Consider the following 8526-nt stretch of genomic DNA (forward strand, 5'->3'; position numbering starts at 1 on the left):
GGGTCAGGAAGCAAGACGGTTCAAGGCACAGGGAGCTTGGAGATCACACCACAGGGATAGAATAACTCAGCAATGAGCCAGGTCTCTGACTGGGCTTTTATACCCAGTGGGAAACTAAGACCACCCCCTGGCTGCCGAGGCAACCAGGAAGCTTCTCCATCCAGGAGCCAATAGCAAGAGAAAGGCAGAAGGTGTGTGCTGGGATCCTCCCCCAGCAAAGATCAAACCTGACATCAGTAATGGGCGCAGGCGCACTACGCGCGCTCTACTGTGCATGCGCGCACAGCCTGTCCACCGCGCATGCGCACCCACAACCCTGGCACCAGGGATCCTGCCAGGAAGGGGAACCCGTGCCTTCCGCCGCACATGGCAACCCCAAGGAGTGGTAAGACTCCTGGTTCCCTGCCGCTACCTTAGACCTGCAAGACAAGTATCTCCATGTTCCTATATTTGGGGAAAATCAGAGATATGTAAGATTTGCAATTCAGTCAAAGGGAGGCATTCTTCATTTTATTGATTTTTGTATTTTGGTTAGACTGGTTTTATCTATACTTGTTTATGAAGCTAGTCCTGTTTTATACTTATATATTAGCTTCCATACTGACCTCGCCAGAATCAATTATAGCTTATTCTTTTGCTCATACAGCTACCTTTAGCGCTTTGTTTCTTTTGATCATTCTTCATTTTCAGTTCAGGTCTCTGCCCTGAACTGAAAATCCGGCCCCAAAGATTTTTACAAAAATTCTGGTAGAAGTGAATTCCCTCCTTCATCTACAGAAAATATCTCTGATTCCTTATTTGGACGACATCCTTTCTTTCGCTTTCTCAGAGGAAGAGGTATTGACAAATCTGAATACAGTCAGACAAACACTGGAGAGTCTAGGTTGACTTCTGAATGTGGAGAAATCCTTGTTAATTCAAGCCCAATGCAGGAATTTCCTCGGTTTTTGCATAGATTCAGTGGCTCTTTCTCCCAGAAGAAAAGATTTCAGGAGTAGTGAATCTAGTTCAGAGAACCCTTTGGGCAGATCTTTTGTCCTTAGGGGAAATGATGAAGGTTTTAGGAGTAATGACTTTCTCCATTCCAGCTATCAGGTGGGCTCAATTGCACCCCAGGCCTCGGCAGACATATCTCTTGTCCCGATGGGTTCGGCAGAAGCAGTCCCTGGATCTCAGAGTGCAGTTACCGGAAGAGATTTGTCAAACTCTTGTCTGGTGGCTGGAACCTCTGAGGTTGTCAGAGAACAGGCTTTGGAATCAGCAGCTTACAAGTTACCATGGATGCGAGTTCCTGGGAATGGGGGGGGGGGCACATTCTCAGGATCTACAAGCTCAAGGGGAGTGGCTGTTGGATTTGAGGGATGTTAGCATTCCAGGGAGTCCTGAAAGGACAAGAGGTCCAAATCTTTTCAGGCAATGCTACAACAGTAGTGTATTTAAATCATCAGGGTGGTACCAGATCTCCTAGACTATTAGAAGTAGCGTTTCAGACTCTTCTGTGGGCAGAGAGAAATCTTCCCTCCTTGATGGCAGTCCACATAAGGGGATTCTCCAATGTGGTGGCGGACTATTTAAGTCAAGCTCTCATTCGTCAGGGGGAATGGAACTTCATCCAGTTGTCTTTTCTCAGATTGTCAGCCGTTGGGGGTTACCAGAGGTGGACCTATTTGCCACAAGGAGAAACAGGAAAGTAAACAATTACTTCTCTCTAATGAGGGAAAGAGACTTCAAGGGCATAGATGCCATTTCTCAGATTTGGAACTTTTCCCTAGGTTATGCGTTCCCTCCTCATTCTCTTCTTCCTCGAGTGGTCCAGAAGCTAACAGGGTTATTTACAAAAGGGTGAAGGCTTTGTAAAAGGCAGGATAAGTGAACCATCTAGGACAAAATAGCCGATATGGAAAAATTCTCCAATTCAGCTCACTTTCCAGTTCAGTTATGTTGTCTTTGATCAGGGGTCAGCAACATGCGGCTCTGGAGCCGCAGGTGGCCCTTTCATCCCTATGCTGCGGCTCCCTGTCCAGGGGCGGTGTAAGTGCACACTGTATGCTGTTATTTCATTTGATTCGAAAAGTGGATTATAATGGGGAACGTTACACTGTAATCTTTCTTTATGTTTATCTGATTAAATGATTAGACAGGGCCGCTGTTCTATCAAAGTTTGTGACTAGGTTGGAATGTGTGACCGGTGACATGGTCACACATTTCAATGTAATCCCACCCATTTTTTGGCAGTGGAATGTGTGACCACCAATAGGTCAAGCATTCCAACGCTTTCTCAGGTGTTCCAGGGTAGATTGGCATCGCAAATCGTATGCACAGGAGAACTGATCTGCCCTGGAACTGCTGTTCGGTCCTGAAATGTCACTTCTATCCAACAGTCGGATAGAAGTGACATTTCAGGACCGAACAACTGTTCTAGGGCAGATCAGTTCTCCTGCACATACGATTTGCGATGCCAATCTCCACTGGAACAGCTGAAAAAGCGTTTGGAATGGGTAGGATTACGTTAAAATGTGTGACCACGTCACTGGTCACACGCTGTGCAGGATCTATGGTGTGCTCTGCAGGGTCACTCTCAGGTGGGCTCTGCGGGGTCTCAGGTAAGTCCAGAGTCCAGTGCGTTTACTAAGCCCTGAGTCCAGTGCGTTACTAAGCCCAGAGTCCAGTGCGTTACTAAGCCCAGAGTCCAGTGCGTTACTAAGCCCACATACCTATATACTGTACATGCTATACATAGCATAAAGGTAAAAAGCGATATATGCAGTATTATCTTCATTTTAAATGTCAAAAGGGTTTTGTGGCTCCCGGTGTTTTCTTTTGGAACGCACCCCGACCGCCTCCCTATGTTCAGGGGGCGGGAGGGGGCGTGGCAGTGCATTGAAGTCAATGGCACCGCAGCCCTGCTCCCCGCAGTGCGATCACCGGCACCCAAACGCATGGCACATAAGTGCCTGCGTTCCGGTCCAGTGCGATCTGCAAAAATGCTGCATGCACTCCGAACACTCTGGAACGCACTATTTATGGTGTGATCCGGACCTAAATTCACCCCCATACCATCAGAGACGCAGGCTTTTAAACTGAGCGCTAATAACAAGCTGGAAGGTCTCTCTCGCCTTTAGTCTGGAGTATGTGGTGCCCATGGTTGCCAAAAAGAATGCCACATTTCGATTCGCCTGCCACAGAACAGTTTTCCACTTTGCAACAGACCATTTTAAATGAGCTTTTGTCCAGTGAAAAAGGCAGCATTTCTGGATCATGTTCAGATATTGCTTCTTCTTTGCATGATAGAGCTTTAAAGGAGAACTATTGGGTTAGGGGTTTTCCCCATAGTTCTCCTAAGGGTAACGGGAGGACACAAACTAGCGTCCTCCCATCACCCTAAGCTTGCTGTATACTGAGAAGCCGCAGCTGAAGCGGATCCTGACAATTATGAGTGACAGATGGCTCTGCCTATCTAGAGGCAGAGCCAGCTGTACCCGCCCCTCCCCCGTCCGTTCCGCCAGTCAGCGCTGGAGAATCGGAGCGGCTGAGGGGGAAATCCAGTCCCTCCCCTGTCACGGCTCTCTGCCGTGACAGGATCGAGAAGTGAGCGATCGCCGGTATGTGTTCACTCACTTCCCGATCTACTGAGCCGACCTGTGACAGTTTCATTGTCAGAGGTCGGCTAGAACTATGAGAATGAGTGAAAATCACTCCATCACAGAATCATGCCTGTTTTTAATGCAATGCTGTCTGAGGGCCCGAAGATCATGGGCATCCCATATTGCTTTTTGGCATTGTCCCTTGTGCACAGAGATTTTTCCAGGTTCTTGGAATCTTTTGATGATATTATGTACTGTAGATGATGATATATTTAAAGTCTTTGCAATTTTATGTTAAGGAACATTATTCTGGAATTGTTCAACAAGTTTTAGACATAGCTTTTCACAGATTGGTGAACCTCGGCCCATCTTTACTTCTGAGACACTCTGACTCTCTAAGATGCTCTTTTTATACACAATTATGTTACTTACCTTTTGCCAATTTAAGTAATTAGTTCTCCCAGCTCTTCCTTGTTAGTACCACTTACTTTGCCATCTTTTTGTTGCCCTGTCCCAACTTTTTTGAGACGTGTTGCTGCCATCAATTGTAAGGTACCTGTGGAAGGTAGAGTCCAAAGTGGAGCAAGGCTGAGGTTTAGGTTAGGTGGTGTCAGGCAGGCTGAGTCAACAACAAACTGGTGATCGGGTACAAAATCAGGATCCAGTAGAGTAGTCGAGAAACAGGCCGAGGTCTTACACGAACAGGCAGCGAGGTACAAAATCAGAAGGCAGAAGACTAGCCAGGAAAGAGGCCAAAGTCTGAATAATATCCAGCGATCAATCCAACAGCAGCACATACAGGAACAAACCCAAATAAACAGGCTTAGAGCACAGGAAATGCTCGGTATTTGAAGGCTTTGAATGCTGGGATGATTGCAGATTGAATGCAGCTGGTAACTAGGTAGAGCTAGAGATCCCAGAGAAAAACGGCTGTGTAATTATTCATAGGGGAAGCTGAGTCAGCCTGGTGGCTCAAATGCTACAGCGCCACCACCTCAGAGAAGCTGGGATAAGAAAAAACATTTTTTATGTTATTGCTTTCATTTATTTATTTTGTCCACAACACTCTAAATCTGGCTATACACTGGTAGATTTTTTTTACAAAGATTATACAAAAAAAGTCTTGAGAACATTTGATAAAGCTAGGAACTTAATGTACGTTGTTAGGAATTTGATTTGATTTCAACATTAAATTCTGGAATTAATGGATTTTCCTGAACGAAAACCACATGCACTCCTAGAATGTCATGCATTTGACAAAAATTCTCCATCCTGTTCCTTCACTACGATCAAAAATGATCATCGATTTGACCCCATTAACTATTAGAAAATCGAACAAACGTTCTGAAAATGATTTTTTTCAAACAAAATTCTACTGGAGTATGACCAGCTTAACCCCTACAATCTAAAAAAAAAAGTGATGAAGGTTAAACTGTCAGGAAGATATCAGGAGATATATAAACTGACACTGTTTTCATACCAACTGCAACATTGCTGTAAAGATTGGGCAGGACCCTAGCGGCATTGCAGTTTGACACAAGAATAAAAGGCTGCCTGACATTTCAAATGTAGAGTGGATCAACTGATAAGGCCTGGGGCTATGGGAGTAAATTATTGCAGGGAAACATGACATGGACAAAGTGAAGCAGAATAGTTTGTGCATGTTTATATGTCAGGTGGGCTATTACTAGTGTGAAAGATATAATATTTGAAGCTTTCATAAATATGACCCTTTAAGAGGGATGGTAGAATATGCACTGTTGCAAGGTGACAACCTTTGCCATTTAAAAACTGATGTTTGCAAGTCATAAATTCCTGCTAATGGTTGTATTTTTCTATACCTAGGCTTTTCTGGCTGTTTCCAGATTAGCAGCAAAATAGTTCCGCATTAATATTGGAGAACAGACTCAAACGTGCCAACTACTGGTGACAAGTGGTAAAAAGGAGCTCTCACAATACAAGCTTTCCAGCACTACCGCAGCAACATCAGCAGAGGTGAACAGTATAAGCATGGACTGTGCATGTGTGTGACAAGGAGAGCAATGAAATATGAACAATATCAGCATGAGAAGAAGTGAGAGCACTGCTGTCTATAAAGATCATCAAGGTGCAATGTGGATGCAATAACAAGCAGCCTGGAAGCAGGAAAGTAGTTTTCTGGCGCTGGGCGCCTCTGCGTGCGTGCGTGCGCATCTGTGCGATGCGGACATTGGCAGTAAACAAGCTAGTTAAAGGATATTTAAACCCTCAGGGGTTTTTGCATATATCTACTGCTAGCAAGTGGTAGATATATGCAAAAACATTAACAAAGAGTTACAAAAAAGGTTTAAACTTACCTGTGTCTCCACCGCGTGCTCCCGTCCGAAGATCTGAAAAATCCCGGGCGGTCGCAAAGGATCATGGGGCTGTTGCATGCGCAGTACAGATCTTCGGCCGTGAGATGAGGAGAGACACAAGGTAAGTCAATAGAGGCAGCGTGCACCCGCACAGATTCCGCCGGACAGGGAGTGCCAGGAAAAGAGAGGAGTCAGCACTGGATCAGACACCGGCACCAGCACTGGAGGGACTCCTGAAAACTATAGGAAAGAAGATGATCGGAGCAAGAGGCATCATTTAAGGTAAGTCCTTACGCTAGCATTGGGGGGCGGAATATCCTTTAATGTTACTTTAAGGTTGTGACAGTCTAACCTCCAAGCTGACTGGTCTTCAGCTATCCCTGCACCTGTATCCTGCATCTCGACTCGGCTAGGCTGATCATTCTTCTACTTTTCTGGATTCTACTTTTCTTGTTTCTGACCACGCTCCTATTTGCTGCTCTGTACTTCGCTGCCCGCAAATTGCTGACCCTGCCCATCCCGGACTAAGTCTTGTCTGCTGTTCTGGAACCTTGCTACTCGCCCATTGCTGACCCGGCTTGTCTTGGACTTCGCTACCAGCCGACACTTTCTCTCTCTCCTGTCCTTGTGCACCTGTTCCACTTCCAGGGGTTGTTGGACTTAAGCAGCAAGAGAGGCCTCCTACTTCAACTCAGACTCCCCTAAGGTACGTGATTCTGACACATCTATTGTGAATGAGCCCTAATATTTTGGCTATCTTAATCGTTATTTTGGCTATAATGTTAGCTGGAAGGGCACCATTTCACACCTCGCCTCAGGCAGCAAAAAGGCTATAAAAGCCCCTGTTTCTGACATCACACTATAGTGGCGGGATTCAGCATAAGTGCAATAGTGACCTTAGAGATAGGACACTACTGCACATGTACGGTAGACTGCCACCATGTTGTGATGTCAGAAATATGGTGCCAGGATTCCGCACATGCATAGTAGTGACCAGTATGTGCTTGCACTATCATGCATGAGCAGGATCTCACCACCACATTGCATTCAACACACTGCATTATTATTATTATTATAATCTTGAAATCTGCATTTCAACACAAAACTAAAGGGAAAACAAATATGACATTTTTACTTCCTGTATTCTTCTTTTGTAATAACTATAGGACATAGATTGATATGTATATGTGCTTGCTTATGAGGGTCAAGACATTTTAGTCAAGATGTATCAGTTTTCCTATTTTCCCCTTATTTAGAGAGCTTCCCTGTTGGAGTGGTTTCTTTGTTATGCTGGAGGAAGTGACGATAAAGACACACTTGGGTATGCATATACATTTCTGGATTAAAATCATGTGGACTAACACGTGCAAAATTACTTTTTTTTATATACATTTTGTCTTGGTAATTAAAGTAGAATTTGTAATTAAAGTAGAAAAAAATTGTGTTGCAGCATTGGCACTTACAGTTTTCTCTTAATTACCCTGCAGAGTCCCACAAATACCTGTTGAGCCTGCCATTGAAGTCCACCTAATGCAACTTCCTGTGAAGGTATGATAACTATGCTGCACTGCTCTCAAATTCGGAGCAGAGTTGCCACTCTCATATAGGCTCCATCTGCTTCTTCTACAGTGGAATTAAAAAATATAGTAGGGGTCATGGCTATCAGCAATCAGAAGCTGGCCACACCTAGTCTTGCCTGCTGCTTTTTGGATTGACAGCACTGCCTCCCACTGTGAACTACAGTGCTTGGGAGGGAAACATGTAAGACACAGATGAAGAAGGATATGTCTCAGTCAGGGAAGTTAATGGAAGTTTTTTTTATTTACTTTATGAGGCTTGTGCATCACATAGTAACTGAATTTGGTGCTTGTTTAGACTGTCATACAAGAGCATTTACTTGTCAGTTAAGATTATGTATGACTGATTAAATTAATTTTCCTGTACTGTAGCACTATCATCTAGAAGCACAAGTGATCTCACACACCACATAAAGGATGCAGCTATTGGCATTAGGCCTACTTCTGAACCTGGCCTTGTCATTGATTTAACTCTTGCGCCCCAGTAATTTGATAGTAAATTATCGTGCTGAACAAATGGAGGAGTTCACATTAGTGTTGCACTGGGAAGGATGTGAAATATTTTAAAAAAGAAGACAAATGCAAACAATGAAGAGAGACATAGTAAAATGTATTCAGAAGGGGGGTGTGGCTTAGGCATGAAGGAGTGAGGACGTGCCTGTGAGAGCTCCCGTCCCGGCCGCCTACATATCCACCAACATCCGAGCAGCTATGCACCAGAGAGGGTCACAACCTAAGCAGGGGAAGAAGAGATACTCACCCCAACTCCCGCGGACACCGAGGACTCGCAAGGGCGCCATCGACGCCTTCTTTGCGGATCGCGGTAGCGAGGACAGGGCCGCATCCAAGATGGCGCCGGACCGCGAGGACGCGGACCGGCCGGCCTGTGAAGATCACCCTGGCCCTCGTCCCCGGCTGGGGTAAGCGATGCTACGGCTGGGGTAAGCGATGCTACGGCGGGGAGTCCCCCGGGCACACACCGGCCACAGAGCCCGGCTGCTGACATGCTGGCAGGGGATGTAGACCTTA

The sequence above is a fragment of the Nanorana parkeri genome, unplaced genomic scaffold (assembly GCF_000935625.1).
Source record: "Nanorana parkeri isolate BGI_ZX_2015 unplaced genomic scaffold, ASM93562v1 scaffold1819, whole genome shotgun sequence".
In the NCBI taxonomy this organism is placed as follows: domain Eukaryota; kingdom Metazoa; phylum Chordata; class Amphibia; order Anura; family Dicroglossidae; genus Nanorana; species Nanorana parkeri.